Below are 21,363 nucleotides of genomic sequence, written 5' to 3'. Positions count from 1 at the left end.
AGCTGGACATGGGCTTTTTCTAAGGCAAAAGAACTCCATGGTCAAAAACAAGGCGATAAATCAATAACTCAGGGAAGTGGAGCTATTGTTGGAAAACCCAGTGAAATAAAATTGGAAGGACAGACAAGGAGTGACTGGTGAGGAGCTTTATACACCACACAAAGGAAATGTCAAAAACTGGAGTCACAAAAATCTATAAACAACCCAAAGGTCCAATAATAAAAGAATAGAAAAGTTAGTTATTTATTTAATAAAATACTATAGTCAGGAAAGTGAATGAGTTACAACTACCTACAGCAACATAGATAAACTGCATCCAGATGTTGAGTAATAAATAGATAAAGTCACTGAATATACCACCTTCCATTTATACTATTTAAAAATAGCTAGAGACGCAGATCATTGGCAGAACATATGCATAAAGTCCTGAGTTTAATGTCCCAAAATAGAGAACACAAATACACTTTAAAAATCAAAAATATTCTATCAGGCAATTTTGTGATTAGAGATAAATATGCGGTAAATACACAGAGAAAAACAAATATAAAACCAAGAGAATAAAACAATAATAATCAACAAACTGATTGTCTCTGATGGAAGAACAAAGTGAGGAAGCAGAGGATAGAAGGACCTCAAAAGCATTAGTTTTAGAACAAACAGTACATACTCTGGTGTTATCTCTACTGTCCTCAATTCTTTCCTGGTTACTTGTCTTATCTGAGACAAGATATCCACCATCTACAATTTAAAGAGAAGTTTACTTTGACTCACTGCTTCAGAAGTTTTCATCCACAGTCCATAGTTTCAAACACAGAAATACCATGGTGGAAGAATGTGCTCCAGAAAAACCACTCTAGTCATGATGTCCACAAAGAAGGAGCAAGTGGAGGAACAGGAAACTGGAATATACTCTTCCAGGTCATGACCCCAGTGACACATCTCTTCCCATGACACACCTCTTCCCATCAGCTCCCACCTTCCAATAGCACACACCTGTGGATGAATCCAGTCAACATGACCCAGTCACCTTCCAAAAGGCCTGCCTATCAGTACATGAGGCTTTGGGGAACATTCTCGATCTAGACAAATATACTGCTCATATACATTAAAATATTTTTTTTATTTTGAAAATTTAATACAAGAATTAAAAATATTTCTATTCAAATGTTAATTTTATACCACTCAATTTAGCTTTGATATTTTAAGAAAAAATGACTTCTTTGACTTCCTAATTTTATTTGAAGAATTTATTAAAGTATTTCTAATGCCCACAAATTTAATCTGAAGGTTCAAGAGACATATAAAAACCTTTTCTTTCAAAACCAGAAATAATCAAGTGAGAGAAAAACTTTCAAGTGTCAAAGACAGCAAAGGCTGAATGGCTGAGAACTCTAAAACCATCTACACCCCTGCATTGTACTGTAGGTTCATAGCTTAGACCACAGAGTAGTCTTTGCCTTTCCATTTAGTGGACAAAGCAAATGTAAATTTGCTCCTGATCACAATACACCAGCATTAAATTTAGTAAGAAAAAATTGCACTAAGAGCTGAATTTGAGGCTTACCTCTCTGACACTCTCTTTTTTGCATGGAATTGATCAGCTCAAACCGAGAGCTCATAACTGGGAAAATGGCACAGTCCACTGTTGCCTTGTTTTAAATTGCAAAGGTGGCAGGGCCCACTCTGACACTAATTTTACAGTGACCGTTTCTTCTGATTGTTGAGCAGGAACCAGCATTCTTCTATGGCTTCCCAGTGTGAAGGCATCTGTAAGACAGGTCCATAAAAAACTGCTCATTGAAGTTTCCCAGCCAGTCTCGTGCGTATGAAATAGATTGTCTTCCAGTTAAGAAAATAGATATGCAGAGTAACATATGAAAATGTGGAACTTTGTCTTAACTTATCAGCTTTGGTAGATGTCTTTTCTGATGTTGAATTTTTCCTCTTTTTCAAGTCTCTTTTTCTCTTCCTCCTTTTTGTCCCTCTTTTTTTTTCTTATTAATTTTGCACTACTATGGAAATAGGATTATGTGGATAATCTTTTTCCATCCCCCCCAAAAATTTCTAATCTCATTCTTGTGTTAAACAATTTTTAGAAGATATTTTCAGAAACAGTGCGCATGCTATGTTGCCTAAGAAACTGATTTCTAAACTATAATCAATTTCATGATGTGCAATTATAAAAGGGCTTAATTGTATTCACTATAACATGGCTTGCCTCGCTGGCACAAATGTCACTATCAAGCACTTTCAATATTTTTTCCACTTAAAAAACCATCACCCAGTGAAACCTGGCATGTGCTAGGTCCTTGGCTGCCACAGAGAACAAAGATGGCAGCCTGAGCTAGCAGGGACCCATGCCACAGCTCCTCCCCAGAGTGAACAGGCAAAATATGGCTCAGCAGAGTGAACAGGCAAAATATGCTCTCCTTATCTTCTGTATGTGAAGGAAAGAGTTGGTTCCTTCATCCAATAACTCAAATTTTGGGGGTGTTGCCTGAGGACCTGGCTTCAGTCTTGCCTATCTCAGTGCACAGATAAAGCCTGGCATATGCTAAATATCTAGATGTTACAGAGAACAAACATGATAATTTGAATTAACCCAGGACTCTCCCATAGCTGCTCCCTAGACTTTCCACAAAGTAAGTAGGCAAAGAAAGGAGAGAAGAGAGAGAAAAAAAGAAAAACCAGCTGCTAGACATGAGGGAACATTGGATCCCATGTCATGTGTTCCAGGATTTCCTGAGGATTGCCTAATGAGTGCCTTCTCTCTCTTCTGTCTCATCTGTGTCACCTTGGAGTACTGATGGGTCCAAGCATCCTCTAGACAGTGATTTAGACTAGAATGAGGTTTGGAGAGGTCTGTACAATCTCTCTGCAGTTGTGTGTAAGTGAGGATCTTCTACAAGAAAAAAAAAAAAAACAGTCCATAAATACTGGGAGAAACAGAGAAACATGATCTAAACAAACAAATACAATAAAACTCCAAAAATCAACTCTGATAAGAAGGAGACATAGTAATTACCTGCCAGAATATTCAAAGTGTCCATCATAGTCATTTTAAGTCAGCTCAGAAAACCAACACATGGGCAGAGCATAAATTTCATTAGTTAAAATTTTAAGAATCCCACAGAAATCTTGCAACAAAAGAAATACAACTTTTCAGTTTCCTGAAGATCTCAAAGCTGAGGTCAAGATGTGCAATATATCAAAAAAAAAAAAAAAAAGAAGCAGTTCATTCAAAAGAAATATCATTTTCAATTATCAGGCAATGGATCAAAAAGAGACAGAAAAAACTTAAGCAACTAATGAGACATTATCAAGTTAGACCAACATTTTGGCTATTCTAGAAATAAAAATAAGAAAGAAAGGATGAAACACTTACTCAAAGAAATATTGCTTTAAAATTCATAAATCTGAAAAAGAAAATTTTAGTCCAGGTACAGCAATCCACCTGTTCCCAAAAAAGCTTCAAATAAGATAATAAAAAGATCCCCACTAGGACATATTATAATCAAATTGTGAAAATTCAGACATAAAGAGACTAATGACAAGAATAAGAATAACTTGTCACATACAACAAGTGGCCATGAGACTATTTGTAGATTCTTCTGCAGAAGCTTTCCAGTTCAAATAAGAGTAGAATAATATATTCACAATATTTAAAAGAAAATTTTGCCAACCTTAAATACCACACCAAAAAAAAGTACTTTAAGATAAGAGAAAAAATGGTTAAATAAAAAGGCTGAAGTTTTTCATTACCTTTAGACTTGACTTAAAAGAAGTGCTAAAGGAAACCCTCAAAGTTGAAACAAATGGATATTGAACAAAGGTCCAATACCATATGAAGGTATAAATTATATTGATAAAGCTAAATATACAGACAAATATAGAATACTATATTACTGTAAATGGTAAGTTATTTTTAATTATAGTAAAAAATAAAAGACAATAACATTAAGAATAATTAAGAATATATGTCAATGAAAATACAATATAAATAGTTATAAATTGTGACTAAAGTGTAGTGAGTTTTATGTGATTCAGCTTGTCATTAGGAGCTGAATCTAATAACACACATTATAGAAGTCTTACCATAATCCATCGTATAGCAGATATATGGAAAGAGCAGAATGCTCTTAAAGCATTCTGTTACCATTTGCACTTAAAAACCAATGAAACACAAGGAAGACAGCAAAAATGGAAAAAAGGAGCAAATAATGAAAGAAAGAAATTTAACACCTAACTGAATATCGATAGTAAGTCATTCCCCATTACTTAAATTGATTAATCATTCTAATCAAAAGGTATAGACAAGCTGAAGAGAAAAAAAGAACAAATGGCATATTATACATAAGTAACTCTCTTGAGATGTAAAGACACACAGAAACCAACAGTTAAGGGATGGAAAAGATATTCCAGGCAGATGGTATTTAAATAAAATATTTAAATAAAAAATCGTCACAGAGGACAAAGCATAGTACTATATATGATAAAAAGGTCATTTCACCAGGAAGGTACAACTCTTAAATATATATCCACCCATCATCAGAGCACATAAATGTAAGTCAAACCAACAGAAGTGAAAGCAGAAACAGTACAGTAAAAGGAAGCTACTTCAATGCACCACTTTCATTAACAAATATTCGTGATTGGATAAAATAAAAAATTTTATTCTCTAAGAGTCAAGTGAGTATGCCCACTGGTGGCACCTTTGTGAGAAAATGCCTGAGATAAATCTCATTTGGCTCATAGTTTTTCTGGTCTCACTTTATGGCTATCTGGCCTTGTTGCTTTGGGCCTACAGGGACATTGTACATCACAGTAGGCATGCATAGTTAAAGAGACCTGGTCATTTCGTAGCAGGTGGGCAGGAGAGGAAGAAAGACAGAAACAGAATGGGTTCCCAAAATCTCCTCCAAAGTCTTACCCCTGAAGAACAAAATCCCTCCTGCTAGAGAGAGAGGCTTCCACCCATGATCCTCTGAGGGATACACAATGTTCAGACTGCAGTGCCACTCCTGGTTAATGGAGCAGTGGAAGTCTCACAGCAATTAGGGAAGAAAATCAAATGAAAGTCATTCCCATAAGAAAGGACAGGTAAGAGTGTTGTTTGCAGAGTATGTAATCTTGTGTATAGTTAGCAACAACAAAAACCCTGAAAATCTTCTGAAACTAATAATACATCCAGTAAAGTTGTAAGACAGAAAAGTAGGAAACAAAGCTCCGTTGCATTTGTAGTTGCTAACAATGAACATTCTCAAAAGGGAGGAAATCTCATTTGTAATAATGTTAAAGAATAAGACACTTACAATTAAGATTAACTAAATAGATCAAAGACTTGTACCCTGACACCTACAACACTTTCATGAGTGAAATTAAAGAATACATCATGGGATCATAAATTGGAAGATTTAACTTTGCTAAAATGTCCATGCTACTCAAAACAATCTACAGATTCTGTATAATACATGCCAAAATTCCTCAGACATTTTTTTCCAAAATAGAAAAAATTCTAAGCTTCATTTTTACCACAAAGGACCCAAAACAGCCAAAAGAATGAACACTACGTACATCATATTTCCTGATTTCAAGACCTGTAGTAGTAATTAAAACAATATTTTACTGACCTGAAGACAGACCTATGAACCAAGAATCAAAAGCCCAGATTACTTCACATGTACATAATCAACTATACATTAACAAGAAAGCCAACAATATGCAATGTAAAGAAGATCATCTCTTTAATAAAAGATGAGAAAGTTGGATATCTACAAGCAAATGAATAAAATTCTGCCTTTTCTTATACCATAACTAACAACCAACATAAAAGGTGTTATAGACTCAAACATATGACCTGAAATCATGAACTCAAAAAATAAAACATAGGGGAAAAGATTTATGACATTAGTCTCAACAGTGGTATTGTTGTTATGACAATAAAAGCACAGACAACAAAAGCCAAATTGGAAAAGTTAGGCTATATCTAACTAAAAGTCTCTGCACAGGGGAAAAAACGCAGTGAAAAAACAAATTGCAGAGAGAAAAGGCAAATTCACAGCAAGACTGCAAGGAAAAAGACACCTTTCTACATTGTTTATGGGGATGCAAACTAATACAAGTACTATAGAAATCAGGTGGGAGATTCCTCAAAAAAACAAGAACAAATATTCCATTCAGCTCAGCTCTTCTTCTGGTATCATCCCCAAAGAATTAAAGATATCATATTACAATGATCCATACATAACAATGGATGGGTTCGGCCCCAATGGGTCTCTACCAGGTTCTACATAGTGTCCACCCACCACGACACTGACCCCTAAACAACAGCATATGTCTCCTATACTAACTCCTTTGTCCACTGGTCACAAAACAATAAACTTTCTGTCTCCTTTTCACACATGTACAAAAGGTCCTCCAATCGCCCACCTGACACTGTCCACTCAGGTATCAAAAAGTCCTCCAGTTCCTCTCCCAATAGGATGACCTGTCAACTCATATAGTCTCCACCTGTTTACCAATCCCACAAAAACAGTGCCCAGCTTTGTCTCTTTTGAGGGTCCCTGCAATCTCCTGCAGCGCTCCTGGGCCAGAAATAAAGGCTTTTTCTTACCTCCGTGTTTGTCTCTGGGCTGTGCCAAAAACTTAACAATGTTTACAGCAACACCATTCACAATAGGTAAATTGTGGAAGCAGCCTATATGCTCATCAGCAATAAATGGATAAAGAAAATATGGTATTTATATACAACAAAGTATGACTGTCTCCTAAAGAAAGATAAAGTTGACTCATCTGTAGGAAAATGGATAACTTTGAGAACATATTAAATCACACACATAGAGTTGAACCACATTGTCTCTCTTATATGAAAAATTCAAATTACAAATAATGAGCAAAGTAAAAGAATGACTGACCAATCCCATTTCTGTTTATTTATGAAAAACATTGATATCAATATCTTAAAGACATCAGCAACCTATACTCATTACTGTAACCAAGATGGGTAAAAATCATGAATGTCCAACAACAGATCAAAGGACTGTATATTTGTACAATAAAATATTACTCACTACTTAAAAAGAAGAAAGCCTTGCATTCTGTGACATGAATAAAGATGATCATTTTGGTAAAACAAGCCAGTCACAAAAAGATAAAAACTGCATGATTTCACCTACATGAGGTTTCCAAAAATAATCAAACACATCGAAACAGAAAGCAGAATTGAGATTGACAAGGAAAATGTCTGGATTATCTTCCCTTCACTGCTGAGACAACATACCCAACACTCAAAATTAAGGAAGGAAAGTTTTATTTAGCTCACAGTTTGTGGAAGTTTCAGCTCATAATCAGCTGACTCCAAGGCAGAATAGCATGGCACAGAGGCAAAGATCAAAATGGCAGAAGACAGTAAAGCAAGAAGAGCAAAGTGGGGATTGGAGACAGCAAGCCTCTTTTCCTCCCTGGTATTGTAAGCAGGCTAACCATCCACACCATCTCCATTCCCTCCTCTTGAACAGGCTCAGGATATTGACAAAGTGAGCACCCTGGCACCCTGCTGAATCACCTGCTTAAGTTTCTAAACTCAGTTCTCAAATCAATACATTGTATCAACCATTACTGGAGGTAAAGTGAGGGGTGGACAGTCAAAAGCTATAATTTCATCGTTAGCTAGCTGAATAAATGCTGGAGAACTACTGTAAAATATAATTACTGATACTGCATAACACACTGAAAATTTACAAAGTAAATCTCACATTAAGTGGTGTGTCATAATTAAATTAAATTTAAAAATGAAACTGTCATTTCAATTTCTGTTTTCCCTCTAAAGATAATGATATTATGAACATAAAAAGAAGTGTAGATGGGAAATTGCTCATGAGGGGAGCTAAGAATGGAGCTTAACAGGAGTGAAGTGAAGGTACTTGCTGAGGTACGCTGAATGGATGACATTATACAGATGGAGCATTCATCAGCTATGAATTCAGTGTGTGTGTGTGTGTGTGTGTGTGTGTGTGTGTGTGAGATGTGAGAGGAATAGATCCAGAATAAAGGAAAAGCTTTGAGTAACAAAACAGCAAAGGAATTTACTAAAAAAACAGTCGATAAGCTTGCCACAGTGGAGCATACCTGTAACACAAGCATTCTGAGAAGAGGAGGCAGGAGGATTGCAAATCTGAACCCAGCCCGCTCAATTTAGCCAGAAAATGTTTCAATAAACAAGCATGTAAAAAGGTTGGGATGCAGCTCAGTACACAGGCCTTGGGTTCAATTCCTGGAACCACAATAAATGAATAACTAATCCCTTTTTGCACAGACCTGTTTACGGATTTCATTTATTTTTTCCATTAACTGCCTATTCATGTTTTCTGGTCATGTTTTCTTTTGGAAAGTTCACCTTTTTTTCTGCTTACTTGTAAAGCCTTTTGAAGTTTGGAAATTTTAATTTGCCTTTCCGCATAATTTTTTGAGTTTGTCATTTGTTTATGATAGTTGTTTCCCTGCCAACACTTTCCATTTTTATTCTAGATACCCGTATCAGTATTTCCCATTATGGAGGGTGATTTAAAAGTGCATCACTTGAGAGCTGGAGCGAGATAGTGGCTGAGGAGGTTCTCCATTAACCAGCTCTCCACAGACGCATCATTCTGAACAGTGTTCACGCACCAAAATAGCTTCCTGTTGGGGAAGCATAGTAAGAAAACATAGGGCCTGCTTTTAAATAATGCAAGGAAAGAATGTGTTTAAGAAGGCAGCAATGTAATGACTGCTGATGTTACTCCTCCACTCCAGAGGATGGAAGAAGATTTCTACCACCAGGGTGAAGTGGAGGAAAATAACTCTGTGCCTTAGACTTGAAACCTAGAACTAGGACCATCACGGTGAACCCCATGACCAGGTAAATCTTTGTGAGTCCCAATTTCAATATGTACAGATTCAGCTGCTGGAACTGCATAAGCCAGGTGACTTGCCCTGAATCAGTTCTGGCTTTGGAGTGGACAGAGGACAAATTTCCCTACCCTAACAGTGCAGGTCCTTGTCACCAGGAGACTCAGTGGGAGCTGTTGCATGGACCTAGTTCACTCCTGAAACTTCAAAGGTCCTTATGGATGTGAAGCTCAGGCATTGCCCAGTTTTTTAATCAAACATGGTGGCCAAGACTGCCACAACCTCAGACTACATGGTGTAGAAAAAGACCCCATTTATTCATGTTGGAACAAAGTGGTTAGTACAAGATCCTGCCTTGGAACTCAGTGCAAGCTTGTGAACCCTAACATACAGCAAATCCTAATGACCTCTGTTCCCAAGCCAGTGTCCAGGCCTGTGGAACAGCACTAGCCCCTGGAAAAATACATGGCCCAAGATTTCATTTCTAAGCAAAATTTTCCATAATTGGTCACAGTAGTTTTGAGCCACAAAAGAAAGGAAAGGAAAGGAAAGGAAAGGAAAGGAAAGGAAAGGAAAGGAAAGGAAAGGAAAAAATAGAAGAAAATAATAGACCAAGTCAATGATTTCAATGCAAAATTTGTCAATAAAATACTGGCAAACTAAATCCAGCAGTACATTAACATGATTATTAATGATTAAATGTGGGATGCATCTCTGGAAACCAAGCACAGTGCAACATATGAAAATCAATACATGGATAAAACACATTAATGGAATGAAGGAAAAGAATAATATTATTATTTCAATCATTCCAGAAAATATATTAGATAAATTGAATATCTCTCTCCCAATAAAACACTGAAGAAATTAGGTGCAGAGAGTCAAACCTAAACACAGTGAAGATCACACGTTAGTCAATAGCTGGCATTATAGTGAATGGGGAGAAACTAACATTTTTCTTTAAGATTTGCAGTAAGAGAAAGATGGACACTTTCATCACTTTTATTGAACATAATATGGGAAGTTCTAGCTAGAAAATCATGAAAAAGAAATAAAGAGCCTCTAAATTTGAAAAGAAATCAAATTGTTACTGTTTTCAGATGATAAGAACTTACATCTATTTGCAAATCATAAGGACTCTCCTTCTGCAAAAAACCTACCCAAACTAAGAAATATATTCAATAAAGTTGTGAACTATAAAGTCAAAGAGTGGGATCTAAAGTAAAACTGAGAAAATAATCTCATTTAAATGGCTAACATAATATTAAAAAATACCTAGCAACAACTTTAACTAAAAGAGTGAATGGTATCTACAATTAAAACTATAAGACTGTGGTGAAAGGAACTGAAGAAGATATACATTTAGTAGAAAAATTAATATTGGTAAAATACTATCCATGCTACTCAAAGCAATCCACAGACTTAATGCAATCCCTATCAGAATATAAGTGACATTCTTCACAGAACTAGCGAGAAATCCTAAAATATGTATGGAACCACAAAATCCAAGGAAATATTGAGCAAAAAGAACAAAACAAAAGACATTACATAATCTGATTTCAAAAATGTATGACATAGCTATAGTAATCAAAATATTACATTGTCATAGAAACAGGATATAGGGAGAGAGACTCAATAAAGAACAAAGAAGCCCACTTACACATATGCTGTCAGCTAACTTCCCGCAGATGCACTAAGAACCTACACTGGAGAAAGGAAACTCTTTTCAGTAAACAGTGCCATAAGTATAGAGCATCCACATATACAATGAAAGCAGACGCAACATCTTCCCAGCCACACACACACACACACACACACACAAGCCTACTAAGAGTCAGGGATATAGCTCTGGCAAGTTCAAGGTCCTGAATTTGATTTCCATTATCAAAAAAAGGAAAAGTAAAACAAAAAACAAAAAGAAAAATCCTATTAAAAATAGATTAAAAATTTGTTTAAGAACTATGAATACAGAGGACTAAAGCAGTACAGTGCTTTAAGGCACTGGAATGGGCTATGGCCTCCTCTACAGAACATCTCAAATGCAGAAGAGCCACACGGAAAAGGACACAAGTAGACTTCTACCAAAATGAAATGTTTCCACTCAGCAAAAGAAACAACCATCAGTGTAAAGCAGTGTCTACAATATGGGAGAAAACATTTGCATACCATAGATCTGAAAAGTGACTAAAACTAAGGAACTAAAATAATCACAGTATCACAGCCAAAGAAACCAATTTAAAAATGGATAATATACCAAATAGACATTTCTCAAAAAAAAAAAACATAGAAATGACCAAGCAGTACATGAAAAGCTTTTGAAAGTCAGTAATCATCAAGTAAGCCACAAATGCAATTGCAATCAAAGTACAAATCAAACCATGAATGAAAACAAGGAGATATCACCTCAGTCCAGTGAGAATGGCTCTTATCAAAAACACAAAGGACAAGAAGTGTTAATGAATATATGCAAAAAAGGAACTTTGGCACACAGCTGATGAGAATGTGGATTAGTATATCCAGTATAGAAAACAGGATAGGGATTGCTCCAACAATTAAAAGTATAAGCACATCATCCAGTAGTCACCCCGTAGGGTACTATATCTGAAGGAAATAAAATCAGCTGGTCACTGGGACACTTATAGTTTCAACCTGATTGCAGTATTATTTATGACCGCCAAGAGATGCAAACAACCTAGGTGCCCATCCGTCACCTGACCAATGGATGGAAAAACCGTGACACATACCGGCTATCAGATACTATTCAGCCGTAAACTCAAAAGATATTCTGCCATTTACAGCCATGTGGATGGGAACAAAGGCCATTGTATTCAATGAACTAAGCCAGACCCAGAAAGAGAAGTAGACATTATCTCACTCATAGGGAACCTAAAAAAGATGATGTCATATATGTTTAGGGTGGAATTGTGCTTATCAGAGGCTGAGGAAAGTGTCAGGAAGTTAGAGCAGGGAAGACTGGAAAACATTGATCAGTAAGGAGCAAACATATCCTTAGTGGAAGTTCTGGGTGCCCTGCACAGTAGAAAGTCTTCAGTTAATGACTTTTCTTTGTATGTGTTAAGCAGCTTTAAAAAAAGGATCTAGGTCTTTTGAACATAAAACAATCAGTGTTTTGGAAATAAATATGTGTAACTTTTTTAAAAAAAACTATGATATTTAATATGATAGATCTGTTCCATTTACAGACACCATAGCTTAACTATCCCATAAGGGCTGTAAAGGAATGTGGTGTGGAAAAATCTTTTCTTCTGCCTCCTTAAAAAAAAAAAAAGGTTGCCTGAAGCCAAATTGTGAAGTTGAATTACTAACTTAAAATTCAGGAAGAGCCCTTTGTAAAGCACCAGTAAGAGGGGAGCAAAGAGATTGTCATTCTGTACACGGTATCTATTTTAGGAAAAGACCCTTGGCATGAAAACTGGCTGGTTGTACTTTTATTGTACCATCCCTGCCTTTTCATGAAATGCTTATCATTCTTAAGGAAGATTTATCTCAATATATATATATATATGAGATCATTTCTAAAAATTAGTGCTCACCATTACTTTCTAGGTAGCTGTTAATTCACACAGATGTAGGAGGCAGGTGTTCCACAGTTCATCATCAGATCTCAAAGGTTGCTTTAATATTTAACCCCCAAGCAACATTCTCAATGACACTGCCTTCTACAGATTTGCAATGTCTAGAAGGCAAAAGCCTTCATTAAGAGCTTTGAAAGTTATCCTGTCAGGTGCCTTTGATAAAGATTGCTTAAAAGTAGATGCAAAGTAAGTCTCCCTTGTAGTTTTTGTAATAACATTTTAAAACCAATGGTACAAAGAATTCACTTACTATAACATGTTTAAAAACATATCACCAAATTCTTGAATATACCTTTGAGACAGTAAGATAGATATTTTTATTTTCCTCACTTATCAAATGAGATAATAGAAGCTCTGAGTCATTAATTGACCTGTAGGAATATATATGTCAAAATATTAACTGCATGTATACTCTGGGAAGACTGTAAGTTAACCCCTCAAAGTTAGAATCTCAAAAAGCAAAGAGTTTGCCTCAAAGAGTTTGCCACATTCTAGCAGAGGTGTTATCATTATGCAAGTAGCTAAGATGACAATGGAGGTTTAACTTTTGTGAAAATATTAAGTTCCCAATAACATTCATAAAAAATGGAAAAAATTGAGCATAAAGATTGGAATAATAAAATTATCTTGGGTAAGTATTTCACATGTCTAAGCCTCCATTTTTTTAAATCTGTAAAATAGATAGAGAGTAGACCTGCAATAAAATAAATCTTATGGTTTAAAAATCTTTGCAACCTGTCACTATAATATATTTGGCGCTGTCACTGAAACTTTCTCTACCCTGCTTTGTCTTTCTCAGCCAAAAAAAGAACAATAGCATCTTCTCAGGTATTTTGTGGATATTAATTAGATGAAACTACAGTGTCCTCTTGCCGAGCAAATGTTTTTATCAGTGTCATTATTACACCAATATGAATACTAAACTTCAAAGCTTAGAAAAATGCTGGACTGATGATATGACATTGAATAGATTTAAATGGAGGATTAAGTTATGATTGGCAGAGTGAAAAAAAGCACAACTTCAAATGAAGGATGTTTTTGAAAAGTGCTGAATGATCATCTATACTGATACCTACGTTGTGAGCAGGGTTATAAAGGGCATTTAATTGAAATAATTACAAAAACTTTTGAATGGGAGCAGTAAAGTGTTGTTAATTTAGCAGGCATTAAGGAACTTCTGGCATATTTGGGCCAACAGCTCATATTGTCAGAATTTTTAATATTTGTCAATATGATCACTGTAAAAGTATATCTCATTAGTCTAATTTGGTTTTTATCAATTACCAGTGAAAGGAGGAATCTTTGACATACAGATTCCTAGTATCTTTAAAACCTGTCATGGTTTCTTAGAAATATAAGGGTCTCGATTGGATAAAAGAGTGAATAGGTGAATCCTAGGTATCTTTTTTTCACAAACATCGAAGGCATTTTAACTGACATATATAGAGAGAATATGCTTAATACCTAAACCATAGCTGCAGCCACAGTGATGACTGTTTTTGCTGAAGCAGCTGTAGCCCTACAAAACCCACCTGTGTCTTTCTCTTATTCACATTATCACAGAGTGTGTCTCCACTGTATATGCCATATCTCTTTCCTAAAATGACCATTATAATCCAGAGAGCAATCATCCCATGATTGAAAGAGAAAAGAATTTCCAACCAACTCTTCCAGCATGAGCTGATCCTGGACCAGCAACAACAATCCTTGCTAAGAGGTTTAAGTTTTACAAATGAATTGCTCCATTTTCCTTTCCTTTGGTCCTGAAATTTGCAGGTATTTAGTATCTCTAAAAATTGCTTAATCCTGGGAGGGACGACCCCTACAGAGTCAGCAAGGACCCAGGCATTAAAATATAATGTACATGAATATCTGAACTACTAGCTTAAATATTTCTATATTACTTAGATATTAGTATCAAAAATAAAGGTCAAATAGATTGCCTCAACTATCTGCAATAATGAGAAAGAACAGATGTTTCTGAGATCCAAAAGCCAGTGGATGAAAATTATAGGAGACACAGTTCGGCTAAAATATAAGTCATCATAAGAAGAAAAAGTATCCCAAATCGACAGTGTGTCATGGGACATCAAGGAGCTTCCATCAGAGAGTTCTAATTCTCTTGCCTGATACTCATTTAAGAGAAGTATTACAGGGATGAAGTTTTAAACCTAGTGACCTCTAGGGTCTCGTTAGATCCAAGACTTTAAGCTTCCTGACCCATTTTGAGTTCATAAAAGCCTTACAAATTAGAGACATTCTGAAATTAAAAGTTGACTAAATGTGGAGTGGCTAAGAGTTAAGTCAGTTTCTGGTAAAAGCTAATACTGATGAGCTTCTGGGATGTAAGAAAAACATAGAAATTCTTGTTCTCACCCTTATCCCTAAATTCGATGATCCCCTGGAATTCGATACTGACAAAGTCATCTGCTCAAATTGAGGGCATAAGTCAATTTAAGTTATAATGGGAATTTTTACCCTTATTATTATATTCAAGATTTAAGTTACAGCGAATTCTTCTATAAACATTTTACTTAATTATACACTTGTCTCATTGCCTCTCCTCAATGATATTTTCATTTTAGTAGTTCGATTAACTGACTGATAGAAAGTATAGTGTATTAGAAACAAATTTAAAATGATTAAATATGTATAAGGATCCTTTTGCTTATATAAAGCCCAAACAAAAGAAATGTTAAACTGCACTGATGTTTTGCAATTATTCCAAAAACATTCTCCAAAGTAATGTTTTCACTTTGTATTGTATTATTAAAGAATAATCTAATTGAAACATCTTCCTTTATAAGTGTGTAGCTCAGTAAATACAAATCTCCAACTTCAACCCAATTCATTTTATAATAATAGAGAATATGGTACCATTTCTTTGGAATAAGTCCCTTCTTGTTTTAAAAAACTAAATATTTCCATCATATACCTTGATGAAACCCAAAATGAAGACACTTTTTCTTATACTAATTAGTCAATGGAGTTCGCTTTGTGCTTTGACAAATAAACTCAAAAGTCATGGATATTTGAAAAGATATAACAAGAAATTTACTCCACATACCTGTCTTATAGTTAAAAATCCTGCATTAGACCATCTATGATGATCTAATGTTCTATAATCAGATTGAAATCAAGAAAAAAGTCAGATAAAAGAACTTTTAATAATGTAAGTCAAAAATTCAGAGCAGTAAGAGTTACACAGGACAAGAAGCCAAGTAGCAAGAAAACTGCCTTGAAATGGAAGGACTTAAGTCACAAGAGAACAGAAGGTATCATCAGATGAATTGATGATCTTCACAATGGCTATCTTTTTTTTTTTAAGTTTCAGCCCTTTCTCAAAGAGACTGTGATATTGAAGTCAATGACAAGTTACCATTATTAATTTTATTAACTGTGCAATCAAAGCAAGTCACTTAATATCAGCTTTCTTATCTTTAGAGATAATAACACCAGTTTGAACAATTCATGTAACAATATATAAATCACTGATATTGTGGTGGGGAGGTTAGACCACCTAATGTTGTCTCTATATCTAGCAACTAATTGCTAATATTCAATAGCAAATATGTATACTACTGTAGATGATATTCATAAAGTGCATCTGACATAGACACTGAAAAGGATTATGGAAATACCATCAAATGAAAGAAAAACTATGTAAAAGAATATATATAAGCTTTTATGTTTAATATAAGTGATATAAAAGAAAAGTGGATATCAGCTCTGCGAACCTTTTCTGAGTTGCTGTATGGCTGGGAGGACAAGACACTGCAGTATGTGTTATAAGAATAGACACAATTTCAGATAGAAGAGTGACACAGATTGGAAAAATAGAGACTGAGTTTTTAAAAAGAGGCAGGCTAGAGGATCCAGAAGAGAGAAACTGACACATTTATGGATGCTCTGTGACACAGGCTGTATTTAGCCCCTCTCCTGCCTTGTGCCCGTTGATTAAGTCTGGGAACATTTTCCCAAGTTGTGTGAGAGAAGCACAGCTGTCGTGTTCAGGAGCTCGAACAAGAAGCGTATGCTTCCTGCCAAGCTTTCACTGAGTCCAAGCTTAAAGCTTCACAGAAACAGAACGGTTTTAAAAATGATTGGAAAGATTCATTCTCTTTGACAGATGGGAAGTATCAGAGATTAGGGAAGTGTGCCTGTGTGTGCATGCACATATGTGTATGTGTGTATGTGTGCACACCCACGCTCACACATCCATTTGGTAAGAAGGCTGTCAATAAAATTTGTGAGCTTCTTATAAGTATTGGAGTTCTCTATTACCTAGTTTTTTTCTCACAAATCAATTTTCTTTAATGAATAATAATGAAAACTATTTTTCTTTGTACATAAACTGTTTAGAACTCAGAAAATTTTCTGATGGTGTGTGTGTGTGTGTGTGTGTGTGTGTGTGTGTGTGTCAAACTTTGTTTTAAGAAATCATGAGTGATTTACTGTCATCATTGGTGGAAGTATACTTCTATCTTTCTAAATGATGCTTGTGACATCTCTGGAGTGTTTAAAAATAGAGTTAACCATAGGTAGACTGAATATTATTAAAACTGAAGCCACTTTTGTGATTTTCATCCAGTAGACTTCAGCTTCTTAATTGCCCAGGTAATAGTTCCTCTTCCTGTTCCAGTTGCTTCGTCACTTAGAAATGGCTGGTCACTGTGATGCATAACTGGCACTATGATGCATATCATATAAACCACTCCCCAATTAACCAATTATTCTGCTTCTATAATTTCTGCTTGCTTATATCATGTAAAAGCCCTAGACCATCAGAAATCAGAACCAGCTATTTTGAGAGTGATCCCAACCAGTGCCCATCAACATAAAATAAACCTGTCTCAAAATCCTGAGTGTTGGTTTAGTGTTTCTCTTTGCCATTGCATCTGGTGCATGGGCCAGGAAGACTGACCATGCTGACATCTTTTGTCACCAGATAGAGCCTTGAAAATAGAGCAAGGACTTCTCCAGGTCTTGAGGGGAAGGAATGCCTTCATGATTTCTTGCATCCCCTCAGACGTCTGGCAGAGAATTCCTGGTACCCTGCTTGAGAAAATCACATTGGACCCTAAAGAGAGGAAGACAAAATCTGTCTCTCTGCCTGCCTGTCTGATTCTGGTAAAACCCCCGGGCCACCTCAGTTAGTCAGTCAGTCCTATTCAACTCAAGCAAAAGAAACTCCTGTTTTCAACTCTTGTTAGCTAAAGCCATTCTCAAGGGACTGCAGGTTAGAATGTGCAACCTCTGAGTGTATGAATGTGTGAGTAAGTGGAACAGGAAGTGTAAGCAACAGACTGTCCCATTTGTGCATCAACACTGTCCCATCTGTGCATCAGCCACCACTGGTTGTGGTGGCTGATTCAGCCCTCACCAGTGGTTTTGTGGTTGACATACTGCATAATGGAGACCACCCACCCTCCTTAGCTAAGTAGCACCTAAAGCCTCCCAAGGGGAATGACCAGGTGGGCATTTGAATGGTCTGTTTTAGAGAGGCACCCATATTTTTTCTGTTGCTCCAGTGTTGAAGGGTACACGACATGCCCTAGAAAGTCAGTGATGGGAACTAATTAGTCAAAACCCATGGTCCCTGACTGCAGAAAAGTGGAGGTGACTATCAGCAATTCCATCTGATTTTCACATTTTGACTGAGAAAAATTAGACTGTGCATCATGACAAATGAGTTGCATGGCCTTTTCAAGGTTTACCTTGCCTAGAAACAAGTTAGTTGATCACTTCTCAAAGACACCAAAAAGGGAGATCAAAAAGTCCATTAACTACTGTTAGCCAGAATCCTAATAAAAAGATACCTGATGTCTGTAAAAAAAAAAAAAATCCAATCTGATAGATAACTATTCCTTTGGGCTATGTTATAAGGACTAAGGACACTAAAAAATAAATAAAAAGATAAGAACTCTCAGAAGCTTCAATCTGGATCAAATTCCAACACTTTTATCAATCTGACAGGCTCAGAATATGCCAGATCAGGAAGGCTCCCTTCTTCAGCTAGACCACTGGGAGACCACAGTACAGTTATCAAGGTAGCTGAAACTATTGCCTCTTGGCTCTTCCGCCACCACAAACTGTCAGCCTGGGAGGATATCTCACCAAACATGAATTCCTGTATAAGCCAGTCCTCATACCACTTCTGGGAAGAGACATCTTCTTCAAATTAGAAGCAACTGTCTCATTTGCACCAAACCAGTCAATCTCTCTCTCATTTAACCCCACATGTCCAACTCAGACTCTTCCTCAAGAGCAAGGGGCCCCGGCTTCAGTCTGAGACTGATAACTGAAATCCTGAAGTTCTAAAAACTTTTTTCCTAAAAGAATAAATTAAAGACTCACCTCTGAGCTTGGTCATCAATCATAATGCCTCACCACGACCCTCACTGCAGTCAGATGTCACATGGGGAAAACTTGCACTATTTTTAGGGAGGCTCTGATAACATATTTGGGCACTTGAGATAGCCACTTTATCTGTCCCTTTCCGCTCCACAATTCTGCATATCTTTCCCGCCTGTGAAGCTCATTCAAGATCTCTGAGCATCCAGTGCCGCCATGATTGCCCTCCATATATGTTGCCTAGGTCTTCTGCCACCCACAGCCTTCTGGCTTCCATGAACTCTGGATCCTTAAATTCACAAAACAATCATGATTTACTCACTGTCGGCCACTAGGAGTGCCCAATTCCCTACCTATGATTTGGTCGCTAAGGGCTGCCTTTCCCCTTTGCCTTCAAACTTTAACAGCCACTGCCCTTCTGATTAAAAAGCTGACAAGCTTACTTTAGACTGAGACCTAACTGTCCAGGTGTTACATGCTGTACTGGGATGAACTGTTCTAAAACATGGACCGCCTGATAGAAGCTGAGTACACTATGTTTACAGATGGAAGAAACTCTGTTAAGAATAAAGTTTGACAAGCTAGATATGCTGTGGTTACCTTGGACAAAACTATTCTGGCCAACACTCTCCTGCAAGATGATCTACACAGCAAACTACTTCCTGCTGCTATTTGGAAATCTGCCAGAAATGAAACAAAATAATCCAGTCCATAGACCTAAGTCTGCTCTGGGGATCCAACTGACTGATCCACTACTCCCAGAAGATCGAAGCCAGACTTCCTTCTATGATTTGTTCTATAATCTCAAGCTGCAGTTCTGGCACCCATACCCCTGAAGCCAGCTCAGGCTTCAGTGTCTGGGTCACTGGCTCTGACCTCATGCATTACAGTGGATTCTCACCATTTGAGCATATATAGACAGAAACAGCTTGTAATGCACAAATGTATAAATCAGGTGCATATTAACTACCTCTCCAAGTTTCAGAAATTCAGCCTTAGATCTGCTTTAAAATTTGCCTGGACCAGACAGCTCACTCTGAAGTGACAATGCACTCAAAGTCCTGCTCTGGTCACTCTGGACACTGACCGGTCCATACATGGTTGAAGCCTGAGGACACAGTTCCATACCTATTCCTCTTGATTTTTGTGTTGTTTTGTGGCTTGATTTTTATGTCTGTTTACCCTAATCTTGCTTCCCTGGCCCACTGTTAACTGTCATTTTTGCCTTAAACTCTATAGACAATTGACCTAAAATAATCAAATACTTGACCCAGATTTGATGCATGTCCAAGGCACATTGGACACCCTCCCAGATTAGATTAACTCCCTCACTACCTTGCCAGAGTAATGTTACAGAATAGGCAGGCCTAAATTATGTCTCTTCCTAAAAGAAATTTAGGAAAAAATTCTGTAATAAGACAATCTTGGGGACCTTGGCTATAGCCCCTCTTAGGACCACTGACAACCCTAATGTTACCGCTTTTAGTTGGGCCTTATCTCAAAAGATCACATGTAGCATGCTCAGCAAAGATTTGTTGGGGGAAACCAAAAGAATGGGAAAAGGTAACAGAAAATGCCCTCTCCTTGCCCCAGCAAGTACACTTCAGTTTCTTGGTTGCCCAGGTAACAGCTCCTGTTCCTGTTCCAGTTTCTTTTGTTCCTTAGAAATGGCTGATCGTAGTGTTGCATAGCTGGTCACTATCATACACATTGCATAGCCTAATACCCAACAGACAAGGAATTCTGAGCCCTAGACCAGGAAAGATCACGGCCCGATATTTTGTGAGTGATCCCAATCAGTGCCCATCAATGTAAAATAAATCTACCTCCAAATCTTGGGTGTTGTTTTGGTATTTCTTCTTGCTGTTGCACTCATTATGAACTAGATTCATAATGTGTGCTTCACCCTCTGTGTCAACCATCTTTTCTGCTGCTGAGACAAAGTCCTCGATACAATTTAAAGGAGGAAAGGTATATTTTGTCTCATAATTTTCATAAGATTCAGTCCACAGTCACTCACTGGGAGGCAGAACCTGCATGATGCAAGGGCCTGATGGAGGAGTGTTGTTCACCCTAAGGCAGCAAAGAAAAAGCTAGGAGCCAAGGAAAAGAATACACACTCCCAGGCCATGCCCCTAGTGACCCACCTGCAACCAGGCTCCACCTCCCAGCAACTGATTCAGCCACTGTTCATGACTGAATGAATCTGCTGATGAACACAGCATTGCCATGATCCAGTCACCTTCCAGGCACATCAAACTTTTGAGGGACATTTTAGACTTAAATCATAACAACCTCCATATGCTCTGCAGAAGAGAATAAACTGTTTCTTCAGGAAAGTAATTATCTTTGAAGCCTCTAAAATATACTTGAAAATAATAGCCAACATTAAAATAAAATTATTTTATTTTATATTATATTATTTTATTTTTTGGTACCAGGGATCAGACTCACAACCCTGCACTTGCAAGACAGGCACTTATGCCAAGTGCTCTAAAGGATATAAATGTATGCACAAATGTGTAAG

At 36.8% G+C, this 21,363-nt stretch overlaps 1 long non-coding RNA gene across 1 annotated transcript in view; it reads right to left on the bottom strand.

Annotated features, from left to right (window-relative positions):
* Positions 1-523: 523 nt before the first annotated feature.
* The window catches only part of LOC134477543 (uncharacterized), a 36,873-nt gene continuing 16,033 nt past the window's right edge, over positions 524-21,363 (bottom strand). The window contains exons 2-3 of the long non-coding RNA XR_010049560.1: positions 1,565-1,767; positions 524-993 (exon numbers count right to left, since the gene is read on the bottom strand). This is a non-coding gene — a long non-coding RNA (uncharacterized LOC134477543). The remainder of the gene's footprint in view (positions 994-1,564; positions 1,768-21,363) is intronic.

This window comes from Cavia porcellus, unplaced genomic scaffold, assembly GCF_034190915.1.
Source record: "Cavia porcellus strain 051 isolate PalLab524CR breed Dunkin Hartley unplaced genomic scaffold, mCavPor4.1 scaffold_9, whole genome shotgun sequence".
NCBI lineage: Eukaryota > Metazoa > Chordata > Mammalia > Rodentia > Caviidae > Cavia > Cavia porcellus.
This window is presented reverse-complemented; position numbering and strand designations above follow the sequence as displayed.